The sequence below is a fragment of the Mustela putorius genome, unplaced genomic scaffold, assembly GCF_011764305.1.
Source record: "Mustela putorius furo isolate JIRA1106 unplaced genomic scaffold, ASM1176430v1.1 tig00000151_pilon_pilon_pilon, whole genome shotgun sequence".
NCBI lineage: Eukaryota > Metazoa > Chordata > Mammalia > Carnivora > Mustelidae > Mustela > Mustela putorius.
Window position 1 is genome coordinate 10,048,859 of NW_025421296.1, and position 22,349 is coordinate 10,071,207.

Below are 22,349 nucleotides of genomic sequence, written 5' to 3' on the forward strand. Positions count from 1 at the left end.
TTTGAGGGTGGGCTTAAGATCAGTGATGCTGAGTGGAGCTTATGAATAATTCATTTATAAATTAAGTAAGTTTTCAACAAGTTAAAAGATAAGATTAAATGATGTCTTAGAAAGGATAGTTGCTCCATTGGAGTCTAGAAATTTGAAGTATTTCCTTTGAAATGTCATTAATAATATCTATATATTCTATTTAGAGCCAGCTTCAACTATGATTATCCAAAGTCATTAAGTGTAGTTTTGAAAATTTTACAAATTCATCACAAATATGTTCTATATTTTCATGTGCTTTCATGATCTAATTTTTTAAATTTATCTGTTAATTTTACTGTTACTCTATTTTATATTTATGTATTTAGTTTCTCCTCAATTCTTTGTAGAAAATGCTTAGCCCCATACATGCAACTAAGACTAGGAATGGGAGACTGAGAAACATGGTCAAGGACCAGTGAAATATTATTATGCCAAGTCAGTAATATCTGTAAAATAATTAGTACCTTTTATTCAGTGTATACTTTGTTGTTTTTTTGTTTTGTTTTTTTGTTTTTGTTTTTGTTTTTAATACCCCATCCATGGGTTTTACTGCTGCACATGTTTTGGAGGTGGTATAAGAATGCTTGCTCTCTGCCCCACAAAGAAATTACTTTGTCAAGATGCCAGGCTAACATCTGATTTGGTTCATGTGGATTTATTGAAAGATATGCAGCACCTTTAAAGAGGACAGGGAAGGCTGTGGTACTGCAGATGGCCAGAAAAGGAAACAAGTTTGCACTTTCTGAGCAAACCCAGTCTTCCTGCTTCAGTAACTGTGGAATCCTCCACGTCTGCTCTTTCCCCATATGAGAATGCTGACTTCATCTCAGCCTGGCGTGGGGTATCTATCTGTGATCTCCATAACTTCCTAATGCAAGTTCTGCACCTGGCACTTCACATCGAACTAGGAGATGCACGTACCTTCTGTGGTTTTCATCTGCTTTAACCTTCACTGTCTCCTCAAGGGATGGATATAGATATTGCTCCCAAAACATACATGACTCCCATGTTCCCAAAACACACATGGACGGCTCAGTTGGTTCAGTATCTGCCTTCAGCTCAGGTCATGATACCAGGATCTTGGGATGGAGCCTCACAATGGGCCCTGCTCCGCGGGAGTCTTCTTCTCCCTCTCCCTCTTCCCCTCCCACTGCTTGTGCTCATGCTTTCTCTCTCTCTCTCTCTTTCTTTCAGGATCTCTCTCAAATATACAGATAAAATCTTAAAAAAAAGAACCATACCTAAAATAGATATTTAAATGTAAAATTTCAGACGGAAAATAAAGAATTACTGGGAACTAATCCAGTATTAGAGAACTGAATGCATACAGCTTTCCTTAACAATTAAATTGAAGACATATATGTGCTAAGGAGTTACACAGTTTCACATATGCATGTGCCTGTGTGTCACAAATACTATATAGACTTAAACAAATTACTAATATAGATGTGCCTTATAAGTGATTCTTGGACTTCAGTGAAAAGAACTTTTTAAAAATCCCATGAATGATATGAACCTTCTGGGCAGGAAATGTTTTATTTACAGAAAATATAGGCATAGAGGATTCACAGAATCTTTGACACTGGGAAATGAAATAATCATTATGTGCATATACATATCATCATATATTCAGTGTCCCCAGAGATAGACATACTCATCAGATTAAACACTGAAAGTGTCCTCTCCTACTGTTTTCCTATTAATAGTCTCTGTTGTGATTGTATGAAGCAGATTGTTAGTGGTGAGGCACAAAATAGGAGAGGGAATTTACATCCGTTGCATTGTGGAGAGACACCTGGATTATATATAATTTTGAATAAGCTCACATGTGAGCTGAATTTGAGGTCTTTCATTCCCCCCAATGCATGTTGGCAGGCATCACGATGTCAAAAAATCCTGATTAGAAAAAATAATTCTGATTAGACTCTTCTATTCAAAAAGGCCTCTCACTTTACCTCTTTAGCCTAGACCTCAGAGATACCACAGTCCCTGAGGGGACTCAAGTACCAAGAACATCTATGGGCCAACAGCTTAGCTGGTGGGTAGAAAGATCCAGGGGCTGGGAGATGTAAAAATGACTTTCCCAATGATTTCCTAATCCTTCTATTGGAAAGAATGTTTCAAGAAGCTCACATTCAAGTGCACACCAGGTTTATACAGATTTTTAAGAAATTGATTTCTCCACCCACCTAAATGGAAGATGTAAGATTTTCTCTGCTATGCAGATGGACCCAGTCCCTGGCTCCCTGCAGTGGACCAAGGGCATTGCAGACCGTCTGAAGGTCAGTGGGCAGCAGAGAAAACCTGATGATTTTCCAAAACAGAAGATGTATTTGTGCCTTAGTGGAAACAGCAGATCAAAAGATCAGCTCTTAAAATCCCAATTTCCTAGTCACCTCCCTGACTCTGAAGCAGCTTGGACACCGAAATGGCTAGAATAGAGGTTTTCTGTCATACAGTCCCAGCTCCACGTTGGAAGCTGTTACCTCTTTTCTTCACAAAAATCAGTTGCATTTTAATTTTCAATCAGATATTATGCTATGTTTTTGGCCTATAGCTTGTGAGAGGATACTGATCAGTTGATGTCAAAAAAAGAGTAGCTCAGAAGCCTAAAAGTTAACAGACATTTAAAAGGAGGTATCTGGTGAATGAAAAAAATTTCCTTAGCTGTGAGTTGCTTTTCATGGCAAAGTGAAATAAAGAATATTCCCATTCCCAAGTCTATATTGATGCTATGGGGCTGTGAATGGGACCATTTTATGGTAGTTTCTTCTAAAGAAAACTCATAATGGAATTCAAACTCTGTCCTTCCCTTTGCCCCCAGGAGTGTATTTGTATACCCATTCAATTCTCATGAAAATGTGTGAATCCCTGTTGCAGTGCATGATGGAAAACAAAGATAGTCATTTCCATTTTGAAAGAGGACACCATGGTAGTCAAGTGCCAAATTATTCCAAGTCATATTTCCTGACCTCTGCAATACTTATGAAAGATACAAGCTCAACCTGATGATGTCCTTGCCTTGGAATGCCACCTAACTCAACAAGGGCTTGGGAGTTTCTGCATTTAGTCAAGGAGAGCTAATCTCACGGGGCTTATGCTATTCTGATTCCATTTTCTTTTCTCTTTTCATCTTAAATTCTATGTGAAATTGAGTTGATTTTTATTTTTTCTACCAAGGTTTATATCTTCCACTTTCATCGGGGCTGATGGTTTCATTTGATCAAGCAATTCCCAACTTAAATGTTCCAAATCATCTGTTAGAAGCTGATGTTCAGAATTCGAAATGATTTCCACAGAGAAATAGTGCAATGGAACGGAGCTTACTTTCTTAAACCGACACAGATTAATCTGTTAATGTGTGAGAAAGCATAATGCTATGTTAAGGCGCCAAAAAAGCCAAGTTTCCAGTTGTTTCTGGAGGAAAACTTTCTTCAACTCTGGTTGCAGAATCACACCTTGTCCCTTAGCCCCTGCGGCAATAGGAGCTGGTGGCTCCCACCACCTCTAGGACATTGGCGGCCATTGTCAAGGGAGGAAGCTGGGAAAGTCTGCATGGGGGACACAGAGCTCCAGGTAATTAGAGTCAAGGTGTGGGTGACAGTCAAGCTAGGAGGCTATGTTAAGACAGGCCTGGGATAGGGTAGGAGCACACCCGTTTGCCACGCTCCTTTCTTCTTCTTGCCACTCCAGTCCATTTTTGCCCTGTGAGGAGGGTCTCTGGAAAGACAGGGAGAGTCCTTTGTCCAGAACAGATTAGCATTTTCTTAACATGCTCCCTTCCCTTCCTGACCACTCGCCTTTGTCAATAGTGTTGCTGCCCTACGCAGAGAGCCATTCATAGCTGGAATATATTAAAAGGCTTTAAGATCGAAAGTTCAATCTGCTCTTTGGGCTTGCCCTCCAGGCTCAGGCTGTGCATAGCTTAGCTGTCCCAAGATGATCAACAGCAAGCATTTTGATTTCAAAAGGCATATAAAGAATGAAAACTCTAGATACCAAAGTTTTGCAATACTGTATTGCAAAACTAAGTCAAGTGTGGGGAGGAGGAATCAAACTGTGAATTAGCTTATAGAATACACCAAGAAGTATACATCCTTATTATATGTTAATTAAAAAATTAAAAAAAAAAGTAGTAGACATCCCTAATAATCTACTCCTTTCCTAGGGAGTAAACGAGTAAACTTAGTTTCCTTTCTTTTTTTTTTTTTTAATAACTTTTTATTTTGGAATAATTTTGAATTTGCAGAAAGGTTGCAAATATAGCACAGAGCTTCTGTATACCCCTCACCTGGGGTCTCCAACATCAACATCTAACACCTTCATGATTTATTTGTCAGATGTATGAGTCTGTTAAGGAAACCACAGGTTTTCCATGATCCAGTTCAGGGCACAGCATTGTATTTAGTCTTTCCATCTACTGAGTTTCCTCAGATCTGTGACAGGATCTCAGGGTCTCCTTGTTTTTCAGAACCTCCACAGTCTTGAGGAGGACTGGTCAGGGATCCAGAGAATCTGGTCTGTCTGAGGTCTTGGAGATTGAAGATTGGGACTCTGGGTTCTGAATGAAGACCACAGAGGTGAAGTCCCATTCCTGTCACTTTGATCAGGGAGTACATGATATTTATGTGACATCCCTGGTGATGGGAACCTTCCCTTGGCTGAGCAAGTATTTCCCAGGTCTGCAAGGGTACCTGCAAAAGTACCCACAAAGGTACCATTTCCCCCTTCCCTACTCTATTATTTGGGAACAAGTCACTATGTTTAGCCCATCCCTGAGGAGTGGGGGTGGGGGGATTAAGCTCCATCTCCTGGACTGAGGAGTAGTATTTGGATTCTTCTATAAGGAAGAGATGTCTCTTCTCTTCATTCTTTGTTTATTCAGTCATTTATTTCTACTGGTAAGGATTCATGTTTATTTCATACTTGGGGTTATAAATGAATGTAGCTTAAGGGTTTTCAGACACAACCCCCATCCTCTTGGGCAGATGCCTTGATGTCTGTGTGAGTGGGAACCTAAGCATGCCCGCGGAAGGTCCCACTGTGAGGCACTGATGAAACAGTGATTAGTGGAGACTTAGTCACAGCCTTCCCCTCAGACACCTTTACCTCCAGCCCACACAGCCACTGCTTTTATTACTTGGTGCTGTGCTGGCTGCTGGCCACCGCCTCAGTCAGCTAATGAACAGTGCTCGATTACTCACCGAGACACGCTCTGCTCTTATCTCTGTTTCATAAGGGAGCCTGGGCGCACACCTAATAAAAAAATCAAGCGCCTTGCTTTCTTTCTTATTGAGAAACGAAGCACTGTATCCTGAGCTTTTATTCCACGGGCAGGAGGGAATTTGATAAATGTACTCCCCCCCCCCCCCGAGTCCAGAAATGCGTCTTTTCTCCAAAAAAAGCTCTAGTTTGTCGAATGATGGCTGAAGGGTGCAACTGAGCATCAGAAAATTTTAAATCAGTTAAAAAAAAATAAAAGCACATAGGTTTGTTTGTATTTCAGTTGTCTTTGTTTTTTCCCCACCTAAAATGTTTCATTTTATAACTTTAATTTAATTTAATTTTATAACTTTAGAACATTTGAATGCTGCCACATACTAGAATATTGTATTTAGTGCTGGCAGTAAGAGGCATCTATTAGCACTTAGAGCCTGCTTTGTTAGTGTCTATTGTGTCAGTCAGAATATACTGTTTTATAGGCAGAACCTGAGACAAGGCATGGAAGGGGTGTACGTACATGATAGAATTTAGCTGAGCAAAAAGCTTTTCTGTTTTCCTATGGAAATTTATCCAAAGACTCTCTAAGGACCTGGTAGGTAGAAATGGAGAGAGGACCCGCTGCCTGCACCTCCCTTCTGCCGAAGGAGAGAGAACAGCCAGAATAGCTTCCCGTTGCCCCACCCACTTCCTTCCCTACTGTCCTGTCTCCAGGCAAGAGCTGGGGCTGCTCTGGGACATGGAGTGAGATGGATCTGGTCTGAATCCTGCCCACCTCCTCTGACAGTAGAGTTTGAGCCAGCTACTGAAACCTTTGAAAGCCTCAGCTGCTCTATCTGTGTCCTGGGAACAATAGTACGCCTCTAATGGGAGCTTTTGTAGTGATTTAAGGACATGATAGATGGTGTTTTACTGAGTACCTGGGACATAGTAAGTGCTAACCAAATGGCAGCTCAGATTAGTTTGGAAGAAACCCAAGGTTTCAGGCAGTCTCAGAGTATCAGTAAAAAATGTTCTTGGGTGTCTATGCCTTGTAAAGGAAAAGTAAGATGGAAAGCTGGTAAGATTTGGTGAAAGGGAAAGAGAGAGCAACACTTGGAACAAGGAAGAGAAAGTGATTTGGGACTGCTTTATTTTCAGGGACTCATAGGATGCTCTAAGTTTAATTTCTGTTAAAATCAGAAGAAAAAATGAATAATAATGAGTACAAAATAATGAACTCAGACTGATTATATTAACCTTTATACCAAAACAGTATAAAACATAACTTTTAATATTTCTACAAAGGGGCAAGTGCCCAGGGTCCACAGAAATCATAAGGCAGTCCTGGAGAGAACTAAAGATTTGGAGGCTGCCTGAAGGAAAAGTATTTTGGGAGACACAGAGATAGTTAAAGAGGATGTTTAACACATAACATAACTGAACTGCTAAAAAATGTCTAATTTGAATCTAATTGTGAGAGAAGAATCAGCCAAAAACAAAGGGACATTCTGCAAAACAATAGGACTGAGCTCTTCATAAATATGAGTAATGTGTACACCCATATTCATTGCAACATTATTAAAAATAACCATGATATGGAAATAATCTAGGTGTCTGTTGATAGATGAATGGATAAAGGAGATATGATATATATACAATGGAATATTATTCAACCATGAGAAATAAGGATATCCTTCCGTTTGCAACAACATGGGTAGACTTTGAGGATATTATCCTAAGTGAAATAAATCAGAAAAAGACCAATACTGTATGATACCACTTATCTGTAGAAGCTAAGAAAGCAGAGTGCATAGAAACAGAGTATAGTGCTGCTTCCCAGGAGTAGTGGGTTGGGTGAAATGGGGAGATAATGACCAAAGAATATATACTTCCAGTTATAAGAGAAATAAGTTCCTGGGAGGTAATGTACAGTATGGTGAGGATAGTCAATAATACTGTATTATATACTTGAAAGTTGCTAAGAAAGTAAATTTTAAATGTTCTTTTTCTTTAAAGATTTTATTATTTATTTATTTGAGAGAGAGAGAGAATGAGAGAGAGAGAGAGAGATTGAACATGAGAGGGGGAAGGTCAGAGGGAGAAGCAGAGCTTCCTACTAAGCATGGGGCCTCCATCCCAAGACTCCAGTATCAGGATCTGAGCCAAAGGCAGTTGAGCTGACTGAGCCACCCCAATGCCTCAGACCACAGCTCCTATGTAGACAAAGTTCCATGTGTGACCAACTGAGTCACCCAGGCACCCAATTTTAAATGTTGTCATCACAAACAAGAAATGGTGATTGTGACATAATGTAGGTTTCAGCAACACTACGGTGGTAATCATTTCATAGTCTGTAAGTGTATGAAATCAACATCTTGAGCATGTAACTTATATGATGTTGTATTTCAATTATATCTAAGTTAAGCTGAAAAAATATCAACAATGGAAGCAACTTAATAGTTAGAGAAGACTAAAGAAACATGACATGGAAACTCCCTGGTTGGACAGAGAAAAGGTTTTAAAAATGGAGGAATTTGAATATAGTGCATATCATAGGTATTAGTATGTATGGATGTAATTTCCTGAGGGAGACAACTGTGTAGCCTGTAGTTATAGAGAAGGATATTCTTATTTTTAGGAGAACTATCCTGGCATATTTGGATATGAAATATTATAATGTCTGGAATTAACTAACCATCAATGGGACAGAGAGATATTAGTGAATCTACAGGATCAGTGTATGGGTTTTTATCATGTTAAACTTTCTTATAACTTCTCTTTAGGTTTGAATTCTAAAAATAGAAGGTTGGTGAAAGTAAAATGAGAAGATTTGGACTAAAAGAAACAAATGGTTTTAGAGTTGTCCAGAGTGACTTGAGAGGTAATATTGCTCAAGAAAGCTACAGTGACCATTGACTTTACTCTTCAATGATTTTGGAGTCGAATCCATGGAGCTTCTTTGTAGAGCATACATTTGTTTTCAAGCAAGAGTGGGATATTTTACAATGTCCCTTGTTCATTTGGGTTATAGCCACATTGAACTTTATGCCTAAAACAGGGTGGATACTAAGTGGGGCAACTGGACCGTTTATTTTCCAGGAGGGAGAGGGCCTAAATGCTGTGTTGAGGGTGACATCTTTGTTGCTTGAAGAATTGCTTCAGGGAGGTTCCTGAAATATGGAACTATAGGGTGAAGATGCTTTCTTGACCTGGAAGATAAAGTGGAACCCTCAGGGAATTTAGACGCAGATGTGCTAGATGATAAATTTCCACATAATATGAAGAAGAAGATTTGCTTTCTGAAAGGATCTAACTAATACTTCCTGAGATTCAAACTCAGGGGACCTTTCAGGTTTATCAGGAAGGCCCTGAATAGACACCAGGTGGCCAGAAGGCCATACGCTTTTTTGGTTGTTGTTTTGTTTTGTTTTGTTTGAGAGAGAGAGAGAGAGAGAGATAGTGAGCCCACAAGAGCTGGGGAGAAGGGCAGAGGGAGAGGGAGAGAGAGAATCCTAAGCAGGCTCCAAACTCAGCACAGAGCCTGATGCGGGGCTTGATCTCACAACACTGAGTTGATGACTTGAGCCAAAATCAAGAGTCTGATGCTTAACTGACTGAGCCACCCCAATGCCTCAGACCACATGCTTAAAATGGCAGAGGGCAACTGAGCTGAAGATCCTGGTTCAGGGTCAGGGCCTTATGAATTTGGCATGAGGGCTGGTTTTAGAATAGCATTGAGTCTCATGCTGCTGGAGGTCTAACTACCCCGGCATGGTATTGTCATTTTGAGAACTGATGCTCAGCTCCTGTGTAGACAAAGTTCCATGTGTGAGTCACCATTGACAACTACATAAGAGCAACAGGGCAGGAGGACACACTTTTGCAAGACCACACAATATCCTGTGGCAGTAAGAGTGTCTGCCTTCGGCTCAGATCATGTCTTGGTGCCCTGGGATGAGTCCTGCATTGGGCTCCTTGCTCCACGGGGAGCCTGCTTTTCCCTCTGCCTGCCTCTGCTTGCCACTCTGCCTGTTTGTGCTCTCTCTCTCTCTCTCTCTCTAACAAGTAAATAAATAAAATTTTTTTAAAAGTTAGGTTTTTTTAGAGTCAGGTTAGCTAAGATAAAACAGCACTGACATCGTGTTTTGCAGCTTAGACAGGACCCCACTAACATTCTGCTTTGCAGCCTTTCCAGAAATGACTTCTGCAAAAAGTCCTAAAATAAAACAATTAACCACAAAAATATCTGTCCCTATCACAGGCAAGGGGTGGTTAAACCTTAGCCCCCAGATGTCAGCCCAAAAAGGATCATCAGCTTGTGGACATGAACCTAATAGGTAGACAGATATGTGACCAAAATCTTGATTGGTATGACTCAGCACACCCTGATTGCTTAAGAAAGTTCTGCAAAGAGCTCATAAAACCCCCTAAACTTAGAAACTCTGAGGGAAACCCACTAGAGTCCCCTCCCTCTCTGGGAGCTTTATGCTCTTGTTCAGTCAACTTTATTTTGCTGCCCACCACTCTTTGTCTGGTCTATCTCTTCATTCTACAAAGCAACATTACGAAGAACCCTGCGCACTAAGGGGACACAAAGTCCTGCAACAGTAAGAGTAAATGGCATCTTTGTACCCTGAGCTGGTGAAGTAGTTCATATACATTAGTTGTTATATTAACATTTGAAATGGCATGACTTTTGGAAATTACCATCCTTTTTTCCTCAAGGGCTGTATTTATTTTTTGTCTGACCTCTGCAGCATCTGTCTTTTCAGCAGTTTCTAATCTACTTTCTCTAACACTGTTGCTGGAGTAGGCACGGTTCTGAATAAATCTTCAGTATCGCTCCCAGATTGTGATCAGAAAACTTAGACGTACAACAGAGATATTGGAACAGAGAATCAAACTGTTATAAGCCAAGGATAAATATTTTCATAAAAAGGGGAAGAACTGATATTGTTTCCTGGAGCAAAGCAGATCAGCATATTGGATCAAACTTAACTTATTTTTGCTAGCTCTGTTTAATTCATAGTACCTATGGTAATTTATGGGAATATGATGACAAACAAACAGAACTCTGCTTTTCTATGTCTTAGTCTCTGGGATAATTGATAGTGATTTTCAGGGTCTGGCTGAAAAATAGGGGCAGTAGGGCTGTCAGCCGGAATGAAAACATACTTGTTAGTGAGCTTGTCACCCCATTTTCAGTTTTAGTTGAATAATTTGAATTTTTACAAAATTCTTTCTCATGAGAAGCTAAAGTCTGCTCCCCTCAAGTGGGCAAAAGCTTTCTCAGGAGCGATGCAGAAGAAATCTCCTTACTGTTTCATGTAACTGACTGCAAATATTTGCAGCTCACTGTCATATATATGGTAATAATCTTACCCACCCCTATGATTCTCAGGCTTCATTCCCTAAAGTTTGTTCCATTTTCCTTTCCATTAGCCTGGTTCTAGTTTTTTGTTTGTTTGTTTGTTTTGTTTTGTTTTGTTTTAAGATTTTATTCATTTATTTTAGAGAGGGAGAGAGAAAGAGAGCATGTGCAGGGGCAGGGACAGAGGGAAAAAGAGAGAGTCTTGGGCAGACTGCCCGCCGAGCACAGAGCCCAATGTAAGGCTCAGTCTCAGAGCCCTCAGATCATGACCTGAGCTGAAATCAAGAGTCAGATGCTTAACCAACTGCACCATCCAGGCAGCCCTGGCCCTAGATTCTAAGACACACTACTAGAGGGACTTTAAGCAGTACTAGTTCAGGATTCTGTCAACTAGACAACAGCTTATACGTTGACCTTGTGCAAGGTAAATACTTCCACAACAGTGATGAGAGCTCTCAAGATCACATGGACACAGGCAATGAATAAGAAGGAAGTCAAGTTCTAAAGCAAGTTCCATAAGCACACTTGAGACCTTCCAAAAAATATTCTTAGGTCAATTAATTACCTTAGCTGCAGATATACCCAACTGACAAGATTTTGCTCTATAATAAAATCAATAAGTACTACACCTTTGGCACTTAAAATTTACTGTGAAATGTCATAAATAAAAAGCAGACTAATGCAGAACACAATCTCTCTACATTCACAACTTTTGGCACTAATATGAACATTTCCATACCAAACAAGTCTCCAGTTCTCTATGGACATCAACTGGGTATCCTACAGTTCAGTTACAACAATGACTACCTGGAGGAAGCATAGACTGCTCGGGTTAAGAGGGTTCAAAAATCACAAGACCGCCATTGACTTCTGATGCTAATTGCAAGTCCCAGGTTGCCATCTGTATTTCTGACCCCCAGCTATAAATCAGGGCTGCCCATGACCTCTTCCTGGGTTCAATTGTTCGCTAGAATGATTCACAGAACACAGGTTAACAAGTTACTTACTATTACTAACTTATTACAGAAAATATAAAGGATACAAATGAAAAGCCAAATGAAGAGCTATATCTAGCAAGACCTAGAAGAGTCCCAAGTGAACACAGGAGCTTCTGTTCCAGAGGAGATTGGGGTATGCCAACCTTCCAGCACAGAGATGCATTCTTGTTCAGCCTCAGTAAGGTCTCCAAACTCCTTCAGTAGGGTTTTTATGAAAGTTCCATTACATAAATACGATTGTTTAAATCACTGGTCATTGATGATTGAACTCCATCTCCAGCCCCCCCCGCCCCCCGAGGTTGTAAGTGGAGGGGGTAGGGCCACAAGTTCCAATCCTCTAATCAGGAGGTCGGTTCCCTTGGCAACCAGCCCCCACACTTAGGAGTTTTTTTAAAGGTCACTTCATTAACATAAACTCAAATGTGGTTGTAAAGGGTTTGTTCTGAATAATGAAAGATGCTTCTTTCACCTTTCTTATTCAACTCCTGAGCTGTATCAGGAACTGGGGAGAAAACCAAATATTGTAACAAAAGTTGTTTCTATCTCTGTTAGCACTTAGGACCTTACAAGGGCTTTGTGAGCTCTGGCCAGGATCCTGGGGTTGAAGACCAAAATATATATATTTCTTATTATATCACAATAACACATGCAGCTAACATAGAACTCTTTGAAAATAATAATAAACAGGCACTTGTATCTACCCTCAAGCTTAAGATACAAAACAGAGCCTGTGCTTTGATGTTCCCTCAGTACTGTTTCGTAATTATTTCCCAGCTTCCCTGAGAGGCAATTGCTATCCCAAATGTAGTCTTTAATTAACTTTCCTTTTCTGACATTTTTACCACATATGTGTGTATGTATCCAGAAACAATAGTTGAATTTTTTTCAAAATGTATATAAATGGGATCTTAATACCCTATGTGTTCTTACATGAGTTCCTCTTTTTTCCTTTAATGTAATATTTTTAGATCCATTCACATGGATGCTTGTGGCTGGCTACATCTGGTTCATTTTCAATACAATTTTTTTATATCAATTTATCTTTTTACTTGTATCCGGTTTTTTGCCATTATGCATAATGCTATGGGCCCTCTTACATCTGTGTTCTGTTAGAAAAGTGCAAGAGTTTCTCGAAGGAGCAAAGCAGGGAGTGGAGTTGCTGGTTATTGTGTGTTTTCAAGTTCAGATTTATTAAGGAGCATCAAAAGGCTTTCCAAAAACAATTGCTTAATTTGCTGTCTAAAGGCAGCCCTTAAACGTTCCTGGGAGCTACGGGCAGCTGTATCAGGTGGACACCTGGCCTTGAGGGGCAGTGAAAAGAATTCAACCCAGACAGAAAAAAAAAGGAGATAGAAATTTGCAGAATACTCTGCAGGGGAGCGGTGGGCAGGACAGTAAAGGAGAAGCAGTCTGTCTGTGAGGTAGTAGTGGTGGGGGCTGGAGTTATGGGGGTATGGCAATGTCTCGCATTTTCCTATTTTGGTAGCTTAGCCTGGCTGTAAGTAAACCATTGGTTTATAGCTGTTTATAGCTGTTTTGAGCTGGATCACGTAAGGGCTCTGTTTGCATTCCGCCCGGGGTCATGGTGGGGCCTTCCACCTTACTCCGGTGTCCACTGCTCAAGCTGGTTGCCTAAAAGCAGCCTCTATCTTAGCTAAGACCTAACCAAACTTCCTCATTTTAAATCTGGGACCCATGGCTGCTGTGAGATGGTTTGCTTGATGGTGAGGTTTCAGTTTGCTTGCTAATGAGTCTTAGCATCTTTTGATGGGCCTTTTATGTTTTGTCTTCTGTGAAATGCCTGTCTGTGTGCAGTATTTTACTTGGTATTGGATTGTTGTTTTGCATTGGTTTTTAGGGGTTCTTCATACATTCTGGATATTGATCTTTCGACAATCATGTCTTGAAAACACCTTTTTTGTTAGAGTCTCTGGCTTGTTTCTTCATTACTTTTGTCATGTCTTTTAATAAACAGGACTTAAATCAGAGATTCTTGAGTTTACTAATATTTTCCCTGTGATGTGCATTGCCTTCTTCAAAAAAAACCAACAAAACAGAACTCTAAAATCTAGGTCGTTGAGAAATTCTCTTCAGTTTTTCTCTTTAATATGTAACCAACCACCTACGTATCACTTACGAAAACTGTGTTCCTTCTTTATTGAACTGTCACCTCAGTCTTGCAGATGGTTTTTGAATCTGGGAAGTCTGGAGCCCATGACCATGAAAGAATTCTTGAGACGTCTTTGGGGCAAAAAGGTGATTTTCTGAAAGCACAGGGACAGGACCCATGGGGCAGAAAGAGCTGCTGCCCTAGGGTTCTGAGGAGTAACCACTTATAGACTTGGGAGTAGGGGGAGGTAAGGAAAAGGAAGGTTTGGAAAGAATTTTTGCATGCTAAAGAGGACCTACAGGATATTGGAGGTCTTGCCATTGTCAAGTTAAGGTTGGCTTTCCTTCTAGTAAAGCATTATTGTTAAGAGAATTGGGAATTGGGAGTTTCCTTCTGGAAGTTAGGTTATTTGGTAAGAATGCTTTTTTGGGGGGTGGGTCTGGTAAATCACTAAAACATTGGTGATAGGTTTAAACTGGGCAGTTTAAACTGTGGGGAATGGACTGTTTGAAGTGTGGGGAGCCTGCGGGGGGACGCTTGTTTACAGAAGCAGAAGAGACTGGTTATCTCTAGCTTATTGTTAGTAACTTCCCATCTTTTGGAGCCTCCTGGCCTGGACCTGCTCTGGGTAGTTTTCCTCTTCACACATATGTACCCATCTATTTTCTGGACTCTGTCGTTTTCTGTTGACCGCTTTCCATAGCCCCGTGCCAGCATCATATGACAATTACCAGTTATGGATTTCTAGAAGACCAAGTCCTCCCTCTACCCCAGCTACCACATGAGACTTCTTATTAAAGAATATGTTGGTTATTTGGGGTTCTCTGCCTTTCCATAAAATTGAATCAATTTATCAAGTTCCATGCAAAAGCCTACTGGGATTCTGCTTGGAAAGTTCATTGATTCAATTAATCGGTTTGGGGAGAATTAATATCCTTAAGCACTGAGTCTCCCTGTCAATGAATATATCTTTCAAAGAAGTTACATACCTTTTTTTGCATAAAAGATTTACGTATCTTTTGCTGGATAAATTCCAAGACATCAATCCTTTGATGTTGTTTAAAGCGATATCTTTTTCACTGTTGCATTTTCTAGGTGCTCTTGATTGTGCTTTATGTGTTGAGTTGTTCCTAGTTGGAAATTTTGTATTCTGCTAGCACCTGAGTGCACCAGCGAACTAAGGTGACTTTAAATTAGATTTTACAGTTTTGGGACTTTTGAGCCACATAAGTAGTTGGGGATTCCAACTGCAAATCACGCACTTGCTGATTTATGATTAACGGACTTCTCCATCTCCCTCCAGAGCCCAAAGGTGGCCATATGACATATCTGATCAGACCTCTCTCTGTGCTTAGGTCCCAGTCTTCATCTGGGTACCCACTACACTTACTGCTCACAGACAGGCTCAGGCTGTGAAACACAGGCTGATGTCCCCAGCCACACATGGGTTTTCCACCACTGAGCCATGTGTGATCTGCTTTCTGACTTTCTTTGTTTGTCTTCCTCTACTCTCTACTCTCAACCAAGTTTAAAACGGATACCATTTACATTTCTTAAATTAAATCCACTATTTTTAGGCCTTTTATCCTAGGAGAAGTTTTCTGTATATCCAGTCTGCCATATTGCCAGAAATAGAAGTAAGTCCTTCCCCTCCTCCACTCCTTTTTGTTTAGAAGAGAAAAAAGAAACTAAATTATGGGGTATCATTTTCTTCATGAACTCATGTTGATTCCACATTCTCTTTAAGTGCTCATAAATATTTTGTTTAATTATCATTTAAAAATTGTATGCTAAAGCCATTTATCTGTACTTTCTATTTCTATGCTTTGCCTTCCCCCTTAAAAATGGAGACATTTGCTTGATTCCAGACATGGAGAGAGAGAGATGAATGAATGAATAAATCTGGGGAGAAAAGACTGTGCTAGCTACAGAGTCAGGGACTTGCATAAACTATGTCACTTAAACTTCCCAGCACTTGGAAGGCAGGTGTTTCCTTCCTCCGGTGTGTGATCAGTCCCAGGGTGAGGTCAAGTAATTTACCTCAGTTGTGTCACCGGTAACCCAGCAAAAAAACTGTTTCATTCTTTTCTGTCCCATGCTTCCATTCCTAACTGTTGCTAACATTATAAGAGGGCACACTATAAACATTTTTTTAAAATGTTTTATTTATTTACTTTTGAGAGAGAGAGTGTTTGTGCACACTTGGGCAGGAGTGGGGGGTGGGGCTGAGGGTCGAGGGACAGATGGAGAAGCAGACTCCCCGTGAGTAGGGAGCCCTGATACAGGACTCAATCCCAGGACCCCTGGATCATGACCTGAACCAAAGGCAAACACTTAAAACAGACTGAGTCACCCAGGCGCCCCCACTATAAATGCTTTTGTGCTAATCAAACTACATTTTTGTTTTTCCAACTGAGGCTTAAATGTCTTCTGTTATTATCAAAATATCTGCCAGGTAGTGGAGATTCATGCATCTAAAATACCTCTCTTCAAGTTTTTTCTTCTTTTTCCCCTTTTGTAGAAATACTGAAGTAATGTTTGGGAAATCATTATAAGTGGACATTTGCAAATGATGCTTGAAATAAATAGTGGCACCTCTGCCCAGCAAAGAAGTAGCACTCTGGGAGCTAATTGGAAGCTGCTTCCACCGCCATCCTCGATTCACCCTTTGCTGAAGCGGGTTTTGCCACCCTGCTGTAGCCTCAAGCAACTGAAAATAAGTTCTTCATCGCTCACTCAGAGCATTTTTTGAAAGATTTATTTATTTATTTTAGAGGGAGAGCAGGGGGAGGAGCAGAGGGAGAGGGAGAGAATCCCATTAAAAATCTCCAAACAAACAAAAGCCCAGGGCCATACGGCTTCCCGGGGGAATTCTACCAAACATTTAAAGAAGAACTAATTCCTATTCTCCTAAAACTGTTCCAAAAAAAGAGAATCCCTCCTAGAGCAGAGCCCAACTTGGGGCTCGATCTCACGACCCTGAGATCATGACCTGAGCTGAAACCAAGAGTTGGAAGCTCAACCAACTGAGCCACCTGGGTGCCCCCACTCAGAGTTTTATAACATTCTTTTTGGAAGTTTTATAATGTCTGTTTGAGAAAAATGAAACACCTGACAGCTTTTCATTGTTACTCAGTCTGATTCACTTTTAAGCTTGTTTTGATTTTGATGTTTTCCTAGTAACAGGCCAACAGATGCTACTATCTGAGATGAAAGTAAATTATATTATCCAGGCCATGCTACACATGGAACATAGAAAGCCAAGGAATTGAGGGAAAGGCTTATGCTTAAACCTCTGGCCATAGTGTCATTGTTTCTATTTTTTTCCAAGTGCCTTCCTCATCTTTTCCAGCAGCGATTCATATCCTTAGTTTGCAACACTACGATTTCTTTCCATCAATATTTCCTTTCTCGAATTTAATAACAAACCACAAAGACTTAAAGCTACCTTAAGTTGTTAATGTTATTTTAAAACCTAAATGCATATTGTGGCACAAGTTGCGATGCTGCAGTATTAAACCCACGGATGTGGCAATTCCCTTCTCATTCAAACCACTCGTGTTTTTGGGTCCCATCTCTAGTTAATGATAAGGGCTGATAAATATCTGGTAGTTCTTTCTTCTGGTAGGTAAACTGCCTCATTGTGGGTCTGTTCTATATTGGTTTTAACATAATAGGTTTGATTGGGATTAAATAGATCAAGATTCATTGTATGTGTGTTTTAACTATGCCATCATTAATTTTATAACATAGATCTTTCCCTTTCTTTCTTTCTCTTTTTGAAAATTAGCTATAGGGCATAATTATGCTATCTTTGTTAGTCTCTCAGTAAACTTACTTTATGCTTTTGCCATAGGGATATGGCCTCTTTCTTTTTTCCATACAGAATATCCAGAAAATAAGTGAAATCACTTCAGTTATACATTTTGGGAGGTAAACTTAACTCCTGTGGTTTTGTTTATTTATTTTTGAAGACTTATTTATTTTAAAGAGAGCATGAGTGGGAGGAGTCTGAGGGAGAGAGAGAACCCAAAATCTGACTCCATGCTGAATGCAGAGTCTAATGTGGGGCTTGATCCCATGATCCATGAAATCATGACCTGAGTTGAAACCAAGCTTATCCAGCTGAGCCACCCAGGCACCTCTCCTTTGTTTTTATTTAAACCTTGGTTAACTTTAACTACCTAAAGACTCTAACTTGACTCCCATTGGACCAGAATCTCAGGTCATAGTAGAATAAAAGAGAAGCTTAAAATTCCAAGTGGGCAGTCTATGATTTAAGAGGACACTTACTAGCTCAATCCCTGCTCTCAATCCCCAATTTTTACCAAAGAGTTCTTCAGCAGCATCCCCTCATCTGTGTGAGTTTCCCTAAGAATGCCAGACATCTAACCCTTTTTGGCATCTCTGGTGTCAGAGAAAGCCATTTCTGTCCTACCTTTTGGATGTTTAGAAAATGGCATCACGATGAAACTCCCACACAGCCCCTCCTACATTGTGTATCTGGCCTTCTTACCAGGCATATAACTCGTATATGTGATATATTACTCATTGCTGTGACAGTTGGAACTGAGTGTTCAACATCAGTGAAAATAAACTGAGGTGTTTACAATGAGTAGAATTTGGCTTGTCAAATTATTTATAGATGCCTTGTAAAAAATAAAGGCTGAACTTAAGAATCAGTAGGACATATTTTAGAATACACTTATACACTCTATTTTTTTTTTTTTTTTGCCCTGGCCTAGTGGATAGTTCTGTTCAGTTATGTGATGAAATGTCGGCTCCTCTCTTCCTCCCCTTTCCTTTTTTCTGACATTCTGGAAAGTGACCTCCAGTCGCCACCAGTGAAGACACTGAGGTAGATGCTATCTCTGAACAGAAGGAATAGCATACTTCTTCAACCTCTGAATCACATTAGATTGGCTTTGCTACTGTTTCTTCCCTGACTTGGTAGCTCAGTTCCTCCAGTCTAGACCCTGGCCTGTAACTCAACAATGGTCCATACTTCGCTGCAGCAAATGAGTTTCTCCTGGACTTTTCCTCCCCTCTACAACCCACCCCAAAAGTTAACCTTACTTCATCTCCATTTCTTCAAGTTTTGCATTCCTGGTCCATTATGAGCAGCTGAATAGCCCAAATCAGGATTGTTATTTGCCTAAGTATCCCCCAAGAACTGAAATCTCAATGTAATAAAATTGCATAATAAAACAAATATTCTATAATACCAAGGACATGCACACCCACACTGGAACATGAGTATGTATGATAAATGTCATGGATTTTATATTTAATGTTCTAAGAGTCAATGTGCTTCAAGTTCATGAATCTGTCTTGAGATTTAGTTTCTACTGAAACACAATTTACAACCTTGAACAAAAAAATGATTTGCTCTAAGCCAGGTTGTGGCATGGTTTCCCTTAAGTTGATTCCTTAGAGCCTTTCCATGGAGGACATGTTTAACTAATGAAGAAAGAATATCACTGAAACATCTTGTATTAATTCAAATTGATAGCTATAGCGTGTGACCTTTCCTGGTGCATGGGATGGCCATGGGGTTATGTCACTCAGATCACCCTCTGAAAGGACCTGCTGGAAAATGTGTCATTTGCTGTCACACCTTTGGATCTACTATAGTGTTTGTGCCAAAGTCATGCTCTCCTGACCAATCCTGGCAAACACCTGTGCACAATGGAGTGTTTGAGCCCCATCTTTCCTTTTGACACTGGATGTCTCTATCCAGCATTCTTTGCCCAAGACCTCCCCATTAGCCAGGCTGAGACCTACCCAGAGAAGCACTGCCTATGATGCTTCTCTGACCCATTTCTAATTCCTTCTCTCCCTTTAGGGGTGTCAGACCCTCATCGCTTCCCTTTTTTGCTCCTCTCTTTCTCTCTGTCAAGGCATTTCCCAATAAATGTCTGTTTTGTCTCATTTTGTCTTAGCATCTGTCTCTCAGAGGATCTGAGCTTATGTATTACATTCAGCCTTCATCCACGGAAACACTTTTAAAACCAAGTCTAGCAAGAGTAAGCAGCAAAACATTAATGTCTACTTTTTATTCCCTACCATAAAGGAATCCTATGCACTTGGATGAAAATAATTTGAAAACAAACAAACAGAAAGTAAAAAGCCATATTCATCATTGGGCCAGTTGTGCTTTGATAAGCCTACTCAGACTTGGTCAGAAAATGAGTTGTTTCAAAATTTTGAACTGTCATTAAAAGAAAGATCATTTTCTCTAGGATATAGATAAAGTTCTTGGTGTAAATCTACAAAAGCAGGGCATTGAGGGGAAAAAAACTAAAATTTTCCTTGTTTTTTTTTTATGATTTCTTTTCCTGGTGGACAGGTGAAAAAGTTTGGATTATATGTTGTGTTATTAATGATGAATGATCTTAGTTTCGGTAGGTATTTGAGACAATGCCATCTCCCACCTCACTAGTGTTGAAAGAGTAATCAGGGGGAAAACGGAAAATCAGAATGGTACTCTCCTCCGTAAATCATGACAATTGACTCAGAAAGGGTAGCTCTGAGAGAGGCCAGAGGGTTAATAAACACTGTCATTTTCACTTAGTGTAACTGCCAAAAGGGCTGGGGGCAATGCTCCACTTCATTTCGGCCAGAAAATTGCTTTGAGAAATAAACATCCAGAAGGAGAAAAACACCCCAAGCCATCATTTTAGGGGAAAAAAACCCACAACATTTTAAGGCAATTCCAGGATGGGATAAATTTCTTGGATAGGGTCTAATAATGCAATTTATTTTTGTTGTCTACTAAGCATGTTTATTTTTTAGAAAAAACATACATTGTTTGGCAGTAAAAACTAATTGCTATATTAAAAGCTCTCTTAATTTCTACTTGAAAAAAAAAAGTGCAAAGTTGTCCCAGTTAGGATTATAAAATTGGTGATCCGTCTTGAATTTAGTGACTGTTATGAGAAATTATTTGGGTAAAGATGTGCTTAAGAGATATTAAATCATTACCATGATTTTCCTCAGAGCAAATGTTTCTGTGAAGGGCTCATGGGAAGACAGTTCATGGAAACTGAATCTAAAGCTCAAGACTAAACTGTAGACTTGTTGAACTGCATATTGACTTTATGCATATTCTGTATTTTAAAAAAATCAGCAAACCCTGAAAGATATGATCCTGATTCTTGGGAAATCTATCATATGAAAGGAATTAAGAACAACTCTTAATTAGACTTAAGGAGATTGATTTTACAAAATGTCTTAAAATAATGTTTAGACATTTTCCTGGGTGGTCATTTTCCTGGGAGTCCAAGCAAGCTTCTAGGCAGGAAAAGGTCAAGAGGATGATGAATGTCAGGGTTCCAACAGGGGGATTTGAGGGTCACGGGGACATCAGCTGGGAAGCTCATGCTGCTGCAGTAGCTCACATGTGTGGTCTTGAGGCCTACATCAGAAAGCAGGAAGTCAGAATTGGAAGGGAGAAGGAAGATGGAGCATTGCAAGTGGGGTTAATTGTTTGGACTCTACATGTCAAGGCTAAGGGATGGAGAGAAAAGTTACTTTGTTTTCCTCATATCTTGCTTTTCCATTTACTGCAGATCTCCATTCTTGATTCCCATTATAATAGTGACAGCAATACCTGAACTTTGTATGGTGTTTGCTTATTTTGATAGACTTTCAAAAACATGCTGGGTACAGTTGGTTAAGCATCAGCTCTTGGTTTGGGCTTAAGGCTGTGATCTCAAGGTGGTGGGATAGAGTTCCACATCTGGCTCTGAGCTCAGTGCAAATCTGCTTGGTAGTCTCTCTCTTTCCCTCTCTGCTTCCCTGGCTCCTGCTCTCCCTTTCTTGCTAAAAATAAATAAATAAATCTTTAAAAAACAATGATGACAACAACAACTAAAAACAAAGAAATATTTTGAGGAAACACAGAAATTATTATTTCCCTCAAGTTTTAATGATAAGTGAGATTTACATAGAAATTTAGGGCTTCATCCCAAGAATTACAACCAGTCAGTAGCTGAGTTGGGCCAAGAAACAAGTCTTATTCTTTGTTGCTGCTGTTGGAAGTCTAAGCATGACCCAACTACACATTGACCAAAGTCACAGGCTAATTATACAGAAGGACACCATGGGGGGAGCACAGCAGAGGATGACTGGATGACATGGGGCTCCATGTACAACCATAGGCTATGAAATATGACTTTATTTAACCTTAATATATGTAATGTATATGACTTCATAAATGTAACTTTCTAATAAATTTATCCTCTGCTTTCCCAGGAAGAGCTGCAATTTCCCCCATCAAAATTGCTCAGTCTTAGCAAAACAACCCTGGAGACTTCCAGTCTAACAATGTCAGTATTCCAAAAGTAGTTTCATGTGCCTTATTTTTGTGAGTCGAACCATCTTCCTCCTTTTATTAAACTGAGAAATTTTCTTTCATCAGTTATTGTTTGGCTACTCTTTGCATGATCATTGTCAGCCTCTACCTATGGTTATAATCACAGCGTTCAATCTGTGCCCAAGTAGGAAATCACAGTGCTTAAGGTTGCCGTGTCATTGCCGACAGTCTAAAGGCATACTCATTGGCGAGCTGGACGCAAGCCCTGAGAGGCGAGATGTTTCCACCTCATTATATTGAACAGCAGGAATTCTAAATTCT

At 39.9% G+C, this 22,349-nt stretch overlaps 1 long non-coding RNA gene across 2 annotated transcripts; it reads left to right on the top strand.

Moving 5' to 3' along the window:
- The first annotated feature begins 7,603 nt into the window (after positions 1-7,603).
- On the top strand, positions 7,604-22,099 carry LOC101677350. Of its 2 annotated transcripts, none has more exons than XR_001182177.2 (3): positions 7,604-7,788; positions 8,016-8,113; positions 21,968-22,099. It is a non-coding gene; the product is annotated as an uncharacterized LOC101677350 (long non-coding RNA). The 2 variants fall into 2 exon arrangements; XR_001182176.2 differs by lacking the exon at positions 21,968-22,099 and adding an exon at positions 11,630-11,817.
- The last annotated feature ends 250 nt before the right edge of the window (positions 22,100-22,349 follow it).